Genomic DNA, 15,173 nt, shown 5'->3' with positions numbered 1-15,173 from the left:
GCAAGGAGGGGCACTTTGCTTCTGTTTGCAGGATGAAAAAATCTAAGCAGAAGGTACACAAAGTGGATGTGTGCACGAGTAGTGACAAGGGAGATGCAGATTTTGAATGCTGACAAATTGTCCTGCAGGTCAAATATATGATTGAGTCTGGACCCTTGGATTATATTGAGATCAGGTGTTCAGGGATGGGTTCAGGGATGTGGGTTAGGGTGTATGAACGGCTACTGTCACAAAAGCCAACTCATTCGTGGAGCGCAACCCAGCTGCTGTAAGGTATAGGGTGTACTTATTAATATGAAGGAAGAGATGTGGAAGGAATTAGATAAACTAAAATCCCTAGGGTTTATAGAAGAAGTGGAAGGGACAGCATGGTTGGGGCAGTTGCTGCAAGGAAGGCCAACGGAAGTCTAATATTCTGTGTAGACTTGAAACAGCTTAACAGGTGTGTTTTTTTCCCCAACATTTCTGAATTGCTCACTATGGTAGAGGGTGCAAAATATTTTAGCACCATAGATCCTAACTCTGGGTACCATCAAATCCAACTTGAGGAATATTCTAAAGATCTTACTACATTTGTGAGGCCATTTGGGACTTTCAGATTTGCCGGCTGCCGTTGGGCTTAATCTCAGGCATCAATTTTTCAGCGTGCTATGGAGAGAATATTAGCTGGTTTGAGTGGGGTATGTGTATATCAAGATGATATACTAGTCTATGGCAAGGATGAATCAGAGCATAAGGAGCAGGTCAGGCAGGTGCTGAGTAGGCTGAGTAATCGAAATCTTACTATTAAATTAGAAGAAATGCAAGTTTAGTACGAAAACTGTCTGTTACTTAGGGAACATTTTGATGGGCGAGGGAGTGATTCCTAAAACAGATCTAGTTGACACGGTTTAGAATTTGGCCGTGCCCACCACCAAGGAAGTATTGATGCGCTTTCTTGGTATGGTGGAGTATTCTAATAAATTTGTCAAAACTTTGCTGAAATCAGCTCTAACATGAGAAGCTTGCTGAAAAAGGGCAGTGACTTTGTGTAGAATGTGGCTTGTGAACAAGAGTTTGCTAAGTTAAAAAAGAAGCTGGCTCAGGCTCCCAAGCTTAAGAACTGTAATCCCAATAATTATTTTATGATTACTACAGGCGCTAGTCTCAAGGAGCTGGGTGCTCTTCTACAACAGGGTGGTTCAGCGCCAGAAGACATTATCATGTTTATTTCAAGAATTTTAAAGGGAGAGGATACCAGGTACTCCATAATAGAGAGAGAGGCACTAGTGGATCATTAAGCGATCAAAAAATGAAGGACGTTTATTTGGTGAAGTTCTTTCATTGTAAGGACTGATCACACTCACTTGTGTGAAGTTTTTAAGTTCAAGTGAATTGACTTGGTGTCCTCCAGAATCCCTAAGTGGGTGAGTAGCCTACAAGAATACAACATTGATGTTCGATATATTCCAGGGGCAGAAAATACAATTGCTGATACTATTTCGAGACTTGTGCCAGAATCAGACTTTGGCCGGGAATGTGAATTAGGCTCTGGTGAGTTTGTTTGTGATATTGATTATGAGCTAGTTTTGGAAGAAAGGTGTTGGCGGGAGGTGAGACTGGATGATGCATTACAGAAGGTGTTGCTGTTACTGCAGAATGGGTGGAATCACAAGGAGGTTTGGATTGCATAGATTTTTGTGGTGTGAGGGAGCAACTAACCTCTGTTGGTGATCTGTTGCTCAGGGGAACTAGGCTGATTCCACCCTATCAGTCTTAGGAGTGAGTTGCTAGATCACGCTCCCAATTGTCATCTAGGAATCTACAAGACTGCATTCCCCTTACTGGTGGCCTAGGTTGGATCTCCAGGTTGAGCGTTTGGATAGGGAATGCATACAGTGTTCAATGAGTGAAATTCCATGAAACCCAGGGTCCAACCTATGGTTGTTAGGAATCGGCCTGCTGGACCTTGGAGAGATATCTCTCTAGATATTCTTGGGCCTATTCATGGGGAAGTTCAGGAGTCTTATGTTATAGTAGTGATGGACCTCTTCTCTTTTTTTAATTTTTTTTATTTAAGGCTTTTATTACCCCGTGTAAATTCCACAGGGCAGGACACAATTCATACAGATCAACATTTTTTTAAGCACTATACATTATTATTTCCTTAAATCTTTAAACAGTTCATACATAATCATATAATATATACATAGCACAATATCTATTAAATATATTCTGTCAAAATATGCTAATTTGCACTACATTCTTTCCACTTAGTTATGGGCTCCCAAATTTGTTTACCTAATCTCCTTCCCTTTTTTCCCTTCCTTGCATAAATTGCCATCTCCAAATTATAAATCTGTGTTAATCTAGCTAACCATCGGTGAAAAGTCGGGGGCAGGGGTGTAAGCCATTCCGCAGCGATACATAATCTCAAAGTTGCCATAGCGATAAATATAAAACAGTCATATTCAGGTTGCCTAACTCTATCGTTAACTCCTAACAGTATAATCACTGGTGTTAAGCTACACTCAAATCCTAGTGACCTAGAAAAAAAGACCTCAATTTCTCTCTGTATTTTTTGCATATGCGGACATGTAGCAAAAATATGCACAATATCAGCCTCTAAGCTTCCGCATCTCGGGCAATTAATGCCTGTTGTCCCTCCCCACTGCGCTATTCTAGCAGGGGTATAATATAATCTATACAAAGTTTTGTAATGTTGTGCCTGGAGGGCCGCGGAACATAATATATTCTGTCCCATTTCTAATGAATCAAAAAAAAATCCTTTCCCTACATCCAGTTTATTTGCCCAGTTTTCCGCATATTTTTCTAGGTCATCCTGCTTAGATTCTATCAATTCCGAGTAAATTCTTTTGATTGTACATTCGGTTCCTCCCTGAATAATCTCCATAATTGAGTTTTTCTTAAATCCTGCCGTCCCACCCTTCTTTGTTACCATATAACTTCTGACCTGTAGATATTTAAAAAAGTCCCTTAGATCCAATCCAAATTTACGTTGTAACTCGAGAAACTGCATTATCCCTTGCCCATCCAAAATATCACCAATCTTATTTATACCCTTCCTTCCCCATTCTTTAAACACAAGATCAGAGAAAATATCTTGAGGTAAGAAGGGATTCTGCCCCATTCTTGTATATCGATTATACCTCCCAAGGCCGAATTTTTTTGCAAACGCTTTCCAGATACAAAATGCTGCATTGACCGTCTTAAATCTGGTTCTTTTAAAATAGCTCGAGTCCATCTGTTTCAAAAAGACATTTTCTGATACAGCTCCTAGTGCTAGGCCGTATATAGCAGTTGTGCTGAAGGGTCCGTGTCCCTCAGATTCTGCCCCCCCAATAAGACCTGACATATATTGCAGGGCAGCTGCCCAATAGTAAAGTTTTAGATCTGGCAATGCCCATCCCCCCCTACATCGTGGAAGCGCCATAAATCTCAGTGCCCTCCTCGTCTTACCCTTAGCCCAAATAAATCTATTTACCAGATTCTCTAAAACTTTAAACCACTTATCCTCAAACATTAAGGGAATTGCCCTGAATATATATAGAAATTTCGGGAGGATCAGCATTTTAATGATGTTTGTACGGCCCATGATAGAAAGATGTAAATTATGTAGTCTATCCAGATCTTTTCTCACCTTCAAAATTATTGGAGCGATATTCTTTTCCACAAGAGTCTCTAGGGCAGAGGTGATAGTTACACCCAGATATACACCAGAGTCCACCACTCTGTGATCCAGGCAATGTGCAAACTGATTCTTAATTATTTGTGTTTTGGCGCTATTCAAAGCATAGCCCGATAACCGTCCAAACTTTTTAGCCTCAATCTCAATCTGTTCCATTGCCTCTGTTGGGTTTGATGTTATAACCGCGACGTCATCGGCATATGCTAATATCTTGCTTTGTCCAAAAGGTGTAATTACTGGGGCTATTCTTTCGTTCATCTCAAGCCTGCGTATTAGCGGATCGATGTACGTCGCAAACAGCAACGGCGAACAGGGACACCCCTGTCGTGTTCCCCATTTTATCTTTACCGGAGTAGTAGTACCAGCATTTACTCTGATCGATGCTACCGGGTTTATATACAAAGCCTGCAATGCCCTAACAAATCCTTCCCTAAACCCTGCCTTCTTTAAGGTATGCCACATATAGTTCCAGGAGACGCGGTCAAAGGCTTTCTCTGCGTCTAGTAGCATTACCGCGACCGGTTCTCCTGCAACTTCTCCAATATCAAATAATGTAACGACTTTACGCGTATGATGAGTAGTACCCCTACCGGGAATGAAACCATGTTGGTTATCGCTAACAAGGGTATGTATTATACTAGCAAATCTCGTAGCTAATACCTTTGAGTATAGTTTAGTGTCCGCATTCATTAAGGTTATCGGCCTATACGAGCCTGGTTCGGTAGGTGGTTTCCCTTTCTTTAGGATTATCACAATATCCGCTCCTCCCCATGAAGCCGGTATAGAGATTCCTGCCTGCGCGAGCTGAACTGTGGCCAGGAAATCCCTAATGATTTCATTCCAAAATACCTTATAGAATTCAATAGGGATTTGATCCGGGCCTGCTGCTTTGCCTGAAGGTAAGTTCTGAATAGCTGTTGTAACTTCTAATTTATCTATGGGTATCTCTAAAGTCTTAGCATCACCTTCAATCAATATTGCTGCTGGTGTCTCCCGTAAATATTTATCAATTGCCTGATCATCTTTACCAGATTGCTCATCATATAGGTTCGCATAGAACTGCCTAAAAACTTCACGAATCTCAACAGTATCTGTATGTAACATACCCATATTGTCTCTAATTTCCCTAACTTCCCCTGTAGCCAGCTTCTGCCTAGTACGAATGGCAAGTGTACGTCCCACCCTCTCGCTAAACTCGTGGCATCTCTCTTTATTTGCCAAATAGATCTTAGCTGCCCTATCTGCCACAATTTCTTCTGCTCGGAATTTTGCCCTAGCGACCGTAATGAGAGCTTGTTCAAGTACTTCCCCCAAGAAAATGCATTGCTCTAGCTCCTTCTCGGCATCCAGAAGCAGGTTAGTCACCTCTAAATTTTGTAGTCGTTCTTGCTTTCTTTTATAGGTACTATAGCTAAGAGTCTCCCCCCGGGCACCCGCTTTAAAGGCATCCCACACCATCCCTGTGGTCGCTGTCCCCCTATTAATCTCAAAAAATATGTTTATCCATTGTTTCATGTGCTGAATATACTTTTCATCAGTTAGTAAACCTCTTTCAAATGTCCAAACCCTCTCCTTCCAAGTCACAGCTTTCATAACAAAACTTAAGAGCAAGGGGTTGTGATCGGAGAATAGTCTAGGTGCTCTTTCGATCTCTAAGCTAGGAATCATTGAATTGGTTACAAAGTAATAGTCCAGCCTTACATGAACCCTGTGAGGAGCTGAGTAGTATGTATATCCCATATCATCTGGTCTTAAACTCGCCCATACATCTGTTAAGGCGTTATTTTGAGCAAGGCTGGCTAAAGCCTGACATGATCTTTTTTTCCTGCCCTTATAAACCCCCGGCCCCAATCCATCTGCCCCATTAATATTGAAATCCCCAGCTAGTATAACACACGGTGCCCATGCAGCTAATTCCAGATCCAAATATTCAAATATCTCTGGGTCATCATCAGTTGAACCGTAAATAGACCCCAACGTGATCCATTCTCCACTAAGCAAGCATTCAACCATTGCCCACCTACCCCATTGATCCTCTAACTTTCTCCTTATAATTATATCTTTTTTCCTGGATAAAATAGCCACGCCTCTATTTTTTGCTCCTTGTTTAGAATATGCAAGTACATGATAACCCAACTGCCCCAAAAGATACCCTTGTGATCCCATTATATGCGTTTCTTGTAAGAGAACAAAATCCACATTCATCCTCTTTAATACTTGTGCGATTGCCTGTCTCTTCCGGTGATCATTTAATCCACATACATTCCATGTAACAAATCGAGTACTCATTAAATTATTTCTGTTACTTGTCTCAACCAATAGATCCTACTGTTTTCTTTAGAATGTTTCTCGAGTTTAATATTTGTCTGCATTCCTTTTTTCCCCCATACATATCTTCAAGCCATCAGTCTCTGCCACTCCTTTATCCTTAGATATTGTGTTCGTACAATCTCTCATTGTGTCTTGCCCTGTACCCGTGCCCCCCCATCCCTCCCCCAAAGACCCCGCCCTGTGAACCCTCCCCCCCTTACTGGCAAATAGGTCAATCCTGACCTATGCGTGTCCGTGCGCTCGCTGTTCGCCGCTCCCCCCCCAACTCTCTTCTTTGTCTCCCCCTATCACAAAATCCCATAGCTTGCAAAACCTTATACTGCTGGTTTTATAACGATCTTCTTAAGTTCTTAAAATTTGTCCTACTATACTCTTGATTAGTCCTGTCTTACTTCGTCTTGCTACCTGCCTGCCTTTCCTGAGACATAGACAATTTTATTTCGTTAAGGTATTCCTGGGCTTGTATTTCAGAGTAAAATATCTTAAACTGACCACCAAATCCTACTTTCAATCGAGATGGAAACATCAGATAAGCTTCGCACCCTATAGTTTGAAAAGGAGTAATAAGCTGTCTCAGCCTCCATCTCCTCTCCACAGTTGTGTGGCAAAAATCAGGCTGGGCGAAGAAAGTTATATCACGATATGTGCGCTTAGCCACAGGTTTCGCTTTGCTCATGATCTCCTCCCTCAATAAAAAATTTCCAACATATAGCAAAATTGCTCTAGGTTTGACTGGGGTTTTACCTTTCTTCTGAAATATAGGAAAACGATGAACACGCTGAATCTCCTTTTCCCAGTCCCAATTAGTTATCTCAGGGAGGCCTTCTCTGAGCAAATCAATAACGAAAGATCGAATGTCTTGTCCTTCTTTCCCTTCCCCCACACCCAGCAGTCTAATGTTATTGCGTCGTTGCCTATTTTCAAACGCTTCAAGTTTCCAAGCAAAATCCATTACAGTTTTTTCCTGCTCGAGCCTAGTATCTTTCCACTTGACGACCTCATCTTCAAGTTTTCCAGTCCTTTGTTCTACCTCCGCCACCCTGTCCGCCATATCTGCGTAGAGTTTATTCACTTTTCGGAGTGATCCCTGTATTTTTTTATTAGCCTGCCTGGCCCTTCGGCTTTCAACCCTCGCCTCACCCTGCATCTGTTTCAGAGTTGAGAACAAAAGTTCAAGGCTAGGGTTCTGTGCCTGAGCCTGAGCTGATGCTTGGTTTTGGTCCTGTAATTGAGCCAGATGTGGCTGCGGAGGGCATTGGGCGTTGTCTCCTTCTCCCTCGTGATATGTCTGGGAAGTAGCGGAGAAGTCCCAATCCAATTTCCTCACCACATCTAACTGTTGAGGGGATTGCAATTGCTTTATCCTACTCCGAACCCTCTCTTTAACGCCTTTCAGCTTTCTTTGAGAGGAAACCCTATTTACTGTGTTCTCCTCTGGCTCTGAAGTATCGGATCCAAGCTCCGAGTCTTCTGTGTCATTCCCTGAGGATGGTGAGCAAAGCCCTGTATCAGTCCCAGGGATCGAGGCTGAATTATCTTCATCGTCTTCCTCATCATCTTCATCATCATTGACAGAAAAGAAAACATCATCACCCGGGGAAACAGGAATGAACATGTTGATATCCGACTCTAGCACTGTATCTCTCTTAGGGGCCGATACTGCCAAATTACAGGCTAACTCCAACTTTCCCACATCTTGGGGGCCTCTTGTTATGCTCTGCTCTACCATCGCACCACTTTTTCCCTCTAATTGAGGATTTTGAGCGCCGAGCCTGCCATCCAGCTCAATTGCAGTTAGTTTATCGTTATTGTCCGTGACCCTGATATCGCCACTCACAGTCTTTGTTTTATCCACTTCATATATCTGCCCTCCCTCCTGTTCACAAACTATTGCTCCTACCTTGCAGCATGTGTTTAACTGCGGCACCTCCTGCTGAGCTGAGTCCGCTACATCCGATACATCTGATGCAGAATGAGCAGCTCTCGAAGCTGTGGAGAATACCTGCTTTTCCGAGCCGAGTGACTGCCCATCGAGACTCTGCTTACTGCCCTGCGCCAGCCGCGTCTCCCGCTGTCCTGCGCTCTCAGCCGGTGTCCCTGGCTGCGTGCATGTACGCTCAGGCATTTCTGAAGCAGCTGAGAGCGGCTTCTGTAACTTCGGCGTCAGTATCACTGAAGAGGCAGCAAAGGATTCCATCAGTGTAGGCTGGCGTAAAGCTATCTCCTTCTCCAAACATCCATCTGCCTGTCGCGCTTGGCTCGCCTTTCTCACAGGTAATCCAACTTGCTTGTTCTTTTCTTTGTCTCGGCCCTTCCTCTCTCTTCCCTCAATGTTTTCATTTTGCTGACGTTCTTCAGTCTTCTCCAGTGCTCTCCTAGTTTGTGCTTTTGTTAGAGCTTTTTTTTTTAAACTTGGAGCCTCCAGCTCCTTAGGTAGAGCTTTCCCCTTTTCAGTCTTCTGCATTTTCGGTGCCATGGTTCGTACGGTTCGTATCAGGCCATCCCAGCATTTTCTGACAGTCAGGGTGGTTAGGATTATTGCCTGTAAAGATTTTAGGTACCCCCTCTCCGAAGCATGTAGCAGGAGTTTCACGAACGTTATCATCTCTCAGGCAGTTTCATAAATATCCCGAGGCCCCATTTTCTGAGAGAGACCAGCTGCACAGTAACCTCCGTATCCGGAAAACCAGCAGCATTTCTTGCGAGAGGGAGGGAGAAGCGACTACTCCCTACAAGCTAACAGCGGCCATCTTGCCTCCGTCCACTGCCAACTCTCAGTGACGGGCGATGGACCTCTTCTCTAGGTGACTGGAGATGTGCATTACCCAAGGGCATGTAATTACATTTTTGAAAGATCCCATAGCTAGTGAGGGGCTACCGGAAACCTTACTAACTGACAATTTGGTACAACTGGTGTTGAAAGAGATGGAGAGTTTCCTTCATGGTTCTGGAATTAAACACAAGAAGTGTGCTCTCTACCATCCTGAAACTAACGGGATTGTGGAGAGGTTTAATCTTAGCTAAGAATGATGGGAAATGTTGCAAAGAGGAAATAATGGAAAGAGTTGGTGTGCACAGATTCACTTCTCACACCACCACGGGGGAGTCTCCATTTGTCTTATTTCATGGGAGGTTTCCCAATATTTTACTATAGCCTTCTTGGACAAAACAAACTTCTCGTTGATAGACGCACAATTTCTGTTTCAGATGAGTGGAGGCTGAGGGAGAAGAAAAGGTCTGGGACAACAAAATAAGTTTTAGTAAGAGAAATTCAACCAAACAGACCAAAGGTGATTAGGTCAAGGAGACCTGGGTGGACGGATGGGAGAAAAAAGTTGCTGAATCCTTTAAGAGTGGAAAAGGTGTTCACAAATGCTGTGAGGACGGAGGACCATCGATTGTGGAATTTAGACAGAATGGTTGTCTGCAAAGGGAAGAATTTGGAGTGTGATGGAGATTTTTCGCTACATGACAAGCTTAGGGATGAGAAATGTGCTGAATCTGACAACAAATCTTCATCCCTGGGAGGTGCAGTATACGGGTGAGGAAAACTGTTTACTTGGTTGATTATGTATAGGTTGATGTCTTTCCTTCTCTATGTTGGTTTGATTCTGTGAAATGTCTGCTAAATTGTAAATATACATTTCTATCTTTGTACTTTCTTTGCATAAATAGTTGCAGTTCTTCTATTCTTTATCCAATGTTCAGAACTATAGGTCTTTATTGTGGGTTAATTTATTTATGAGAGGGAAGTGTGTGATAACTGGCCTCCATTTACAGTCTAGTGGAATGTGACTATGTCATGGGTGAAGAGAATCTTCACTTCCAAAATTCCTGCGAGAATGGCCAGTTGCTGTAGGTAGCCGAATGGCTGGGGTTTTTGTCTCACGACTTAAACTTCAATAAAGCTGGATATTCATAGTATGCCTTACGACTCCGGTGTACACTTATTTACAACAAGCTTTATGCAGCTCCAGGTTCAGATTTGCAGGGACCACAGATGGTACTGTTGCTCTCACACACCGGCGTTCCAAATTCCAATGGTATTAGACTCCTCCCGATCTGCTGTGGGGACTTCTGCCATTGACTAATGCAACTACTGGGCACTCAAACAGTCAGATGTGCAAAAAGGCAAAATTCCATACATCAACAGGGCTGTGTATCGGAATCTCATAGACCAAATTTTTGTGAGCAAATATAAGTAAGTACAAATTTACTATCCTTAACTCCATGTCAACATACCTTTAAGATATACATACTCAAGGTACATTTCTGTGTATTTAATTACAGTTAATCTATATATGTATGTATGTGTATATATATATTTTCACTGAAAAAACCATAGGTTTCACACACATTATAGTTAGGAATTAGCATTTAAAAAACCTTGCAAATTCACTTAAAAAACCATAGGTTTCACACATGTTATAGTTAGGTGGATATTTCACTCGTAAAAAACCAATGAAATTCAAACGTTATAGTTAGTTCAGATAACTATAACTCGCGCGCCCACAATCCTCTGCTCATGACGTCACATATTACATCACTCATGACATGGTCAGTGGCATCACTCTTGACATCACTGATGACATCATCCTTGTGATAGAGTGGCGGTCGCGCGAGTTATAGTTATCTGAACTAACTATAACGGTGGAATTTCATTGGTTTTTTACGAGTGAAATATCCACCTAACTATAACATGTGTGAAACCTATGGTTTTTTAAGTGAATTTGCAAGGTTTTTTAAATGCTAATTCCTAACTATAACGTGTGTGAAACCTATGGTTTTTTCAGTGAATTTGTACATTTTTTTAAATGCTAAGTTATGTATGTATTATTTGTTTTATATATTTATTTTTCAATAAACTACGTATTAAACATTTTTTTTTAATGGTTTTTCACCGTGCGCGCACGGTGCACGCACCCCGCAATTAAAAAAAAAAAAATGTAAATGTTTTTTTCTGCCTTCGGGGTCCTTCAGGGACCCCCTGACAAAGGCTAGGGGGTCAGGAACTCTCTACCCTGCCCCCTTTTCACGTTCGCCACCTTCCTTTTCCACTCTCGCACTGAAAACAAACAAAATGGCGGCCGACACTTCCTGATTTCGACTGAGTCGAACGTTGACTGACATGTAACAACCAATCAGAAGTACGCTCGCGCACGTTTGGGTGCGCGCACGGTGCGCGCACGGTGCGCGGCTATAGATATGTATGTGCTTTTAACTGCAATTTTCTCAGGAACTACTGAACAGATTGACTCCATATATGCAAAAGGCACATCCCTGACCTGAGGACTACCTCTCTGCCAAATTTCAAGTAATTCTGTTCAGCCGTTCAGGCTGTACCTTCGACTAAAGGTCTTATGGGAAAATGCATGGGGAAAACGCGTTTTGGGACCCCCATTTTTTTCTCGGCCCCTGCTTGACGAATCCCCCCGAGACTTTCAGGGTAGGAGCTGAGCAGAGCGCCCCATTAGTTTTGAAAATTTCGCGAAGATTCGTCACCCGGCACCAAAGTTATTCAAAATAGAATTTTGAGATTTCCTATGGAAACACGGTCCTAACTATAACTATCTACTGGCGACCGTCAGTAGATAATATATTACCTACTGGCGGTCGCCAGTAGGTAGTTATAGTTAGGACCACGTTTCCATAGGAAATCCGCAACATTCTATTTTGAATAACTTTAGCGCCGGTCGACGAATCCTCGCGAAGTTTTCAAAATAGGTGGGGCGCTCCGCTCCGCTCCTACCCTGAAAGTCTCGGGGGGATTCGTCAAGCGGGGGCTGAGATAAAAGGGGGGTCCCAAAACGCGTTTTTCCCATGCATTTTTCCATAGGACCTTTAGACACAGCTAGAGCCCGAACGGCTGAACAGAATTACTTGAAATTTGGCAGAGAGGTAGTCCTCAGGTCAAGGAAGTGCCTTTTGTAGGTTTGGTGTAAATCTGTTCAGTAGATTCTGAGAAAATAGCCTTTAAACCAATATATATATCTGAGCCAGCTTACGGTGCGCTTACCGTACGCGTACGGTGGCGTGCGCGAGCGCGATTCTGATTGGCTGTTAGATCTTAGTAAACATTCGAATCGGTCGAAACCAGGAAGCGGCGGCCGCCATTTTCTCTCTCGCTCTCTGAGTTGGGCAGCAAAAACGAAGCCCAAAAATGTGTAAAGAGGCAGTTTCTTGAGATCCTAACCACCCAGGATTGATATAGGGGTCCCCAAACAACCCCCAAGCCCAAAAAAAAAATATTTTTTTTTTTGGAAATTTGCCGATTACGGTTACCGTACGCGTACGGTAAAAAAATTTTTTAAAAAAAATTATCCACATTCTCCCCACCCCGTGTGCAAATGGTGCCCTATCACAACTATGAAATTAACAAAAAATACATTTCACAAAGATGCGCATAATATGTCCCCCATGTGCGCACGGTGCGCGAAGCGCATCGTGCGTACATGGCCATCCCGCATAACGTGGGCACGCGGTGCGCGCAGCGCACCGCGTGACCACCGTGCGTGCACGGCACTAACTGCGTAAAGTGGGCCCGCGGTGCGCGAAGCACACCGCGTGCTCAATGTGGGCGCACGGTGCGCGAAGCGCACCGCGCGCGCACGGAACGAACTGCGTTAACTGGGCGCGCACGCCACGAATGGCGTAAAGTAACTTAGCATTTAAAAAACCGTACAAATTCACTGAAAAAACCATAGGTTTCACACACGTTATAGTTAGGAATTAGCATTTAAAAAACCTTGCAAATTCACTGAAAAAACCATAGGTTTCATACATGTTATAGTTAGCTGTACATTTCACTCGTAAAAAACCAATGAAATTCCCCCGTTATAGTTAGTGCAGGCAACTATAACTCACGCGACCGCAATCTTCTGCTGATGACATATGTGTCTTTATGAAAAAAAAATATTTGTAATATATGTATAGCTAAAATTTAATGGAAGAAGACAGGGGCAAATAAGTGTCTAAATACAGTATTAGCATCAGCAGAGGATTGCGGTCGCGTGAGTTATAGTTGCCTGCACTAACTATAACGGGGGAATTTCATTGGTTTTTTACGAGTGAAATGTACAGCTAACTATAACATGTATGAAACCTATGGTTTTTTCAGTGAATATATATATATATATATATTTTTGAATATTTAACTGTTCCAATCAGTACGCTCTCAGGAATCAAATGACCCAATAATAGTATAGGAAAACTGCTGTTTAATTTACACACCGCGTTTCACCGACAGGCTTGATCACGTGTAAATGACATCACTGTAACAGACAGCGTATATAGCGTTACACAACAACGAACATAAAAAGAGGACATCGTGAATAACATAATCACATATCTCTAAAGTTTGCAATGTAAATCAATATTTCTGTTGGGTACACAGTGTGTTTGTTACATTGTCTCTTTCAAAATCATGTTATAATGTCGCTGTAGCATAAAATTTCATTGGCCACGTAATGTGATGTTTTTTGAATGATAAACAGCAACAAAGGACCACAAAGCACAGGTAGTAAAGCCTCCCAGTGGATGAATTGTTCGCTACCACCCTTCAATAAAGTTCTGTCTTATTGCCATCAGTGGTCTCGTATGCAAGCTAAATCATGTAGAATATAAACGACAGTGTGCTGCGCATGTCCACCACGTAACTCCGCAAACCAAACGCGATCTGTTTAAAAATATTTGTTCAATTACAGATATTAATGTCAACATAGTGTTGAGATCACGTGTACAAATACACAGGCGAATACCCAAAATCTAATCATGACTGGGTTGCGAAGTGAGACTTATTGTGTGTTTCTTGAGTCATATAGCATCTTGGTCTAAAGAATATAACACAGGATCCCCTTCATAAGTAGGCCACACCTATTTACTAACGTGAAGTGTCAATGTTGTACCAAACAATTATCTAAACGATGTCCAAAACAAACAGCTTACAAATCCCTGTTGGCAAGTGCCTGACAGTGTACAGCTTATCTACTTGTATAGCTGGACCAATACAGGACCCGCACATAATACTAGGAACATTGTATGTGACATATTGTGCGCGGTCTAACTTGTAAACAGTGTGTCGTGCTCGTGAAAGAAAATGAAAATGAAATAATGTGAAAGATATATGTACGAGGAAGAAAGAAGAGGAAAGGGGTGGGAGGGGGGGGGGGGTGTGTAGCCCATGTGGGTAAACAGCAGTTTTCCTATACTATTATTGGGTCATTTGATTCCTGGGAGCATACTGATTGGAACAGTTAAATTTGCAAAATTGGAACAGACGGTTTTCTCCGCCGGCGTGTACGCCACTCTCCTAGGGTCCACTCGAGTCCGGAAGTAGTTGTTTGCTGATATGATATATATATATATATATATATATATATATATATATATATATATATTCCACAGCAGGATCCCAGGGGTACCACCATCCAAAGAAAGCCGCAGCACCAGGAAACAGACTCCAAAGGCAAAGATGAGAGTTAAATGATGATTTATTCAAGCATCAAGTGTCCAAATGACGCGTTTTGGCCGCCAGACATGCAGCCTTGATCATATATACACTTTCTTTCATGATATGTTTGTTGTTGTTGTGCCTGCTGGGATGGTTATGCTTCCACCACTGATGGCTGTGGTGTAACTGTGTGGTGTTTTGTGATGTGAGCCGTTCCAAACACACATGATTTCTAATCAGCAATGACTAAAAGAGCCTGTTCTGGCCCAGGAGGGCAGCGAGGTGCCTTACATAACATAGAGTGCGAGGTGGATGTAATTAAAAAAATGGTTTGTTCCATTTGTGGAGCCAGAAGATGGATCTCTTCTAGTGCCTTCCACCACCCACCTCACTTATGGTTCTTCCCTGACACTGGACACTTATATGACCCTCTTTCAATTATAAATCTCCATATTAAACTTCAAGCATGTGTTCTTACAAGTAAACTTTCCACCAAAGCTAATAACCCCCTTTCTATCACTTGTCCCTATAGATCTCATCATAGAAGCCATTGTTGGCTTCTCAATGAAAAGGCTCATCATTTAGGCGTCATTTCCGGATACTGAATGGCTACTGTTCATAACACACATGTGCTGCTGACTATTATAGAATCTGACACTTGCAATTATCAGAGTCTAAGGCCCTGACTGCCCTTTGCTTAAACTC

Source organism: Triturus cristatus, chromosome 9, assembly GCF_964204655.1.
Source record: "Triturus cristatus chromosome 9, aTriCri1.1, whole genome shotgun sequence".
NCBI classification, from domain to species: Eukaryota; Metazoa; Chordata; class Amphibia; order Caudata; family Salamandridae; genus Triturus; species Triturus cristatus.
Note: the sequence above shows the minus strand (reverse complement) of the source record.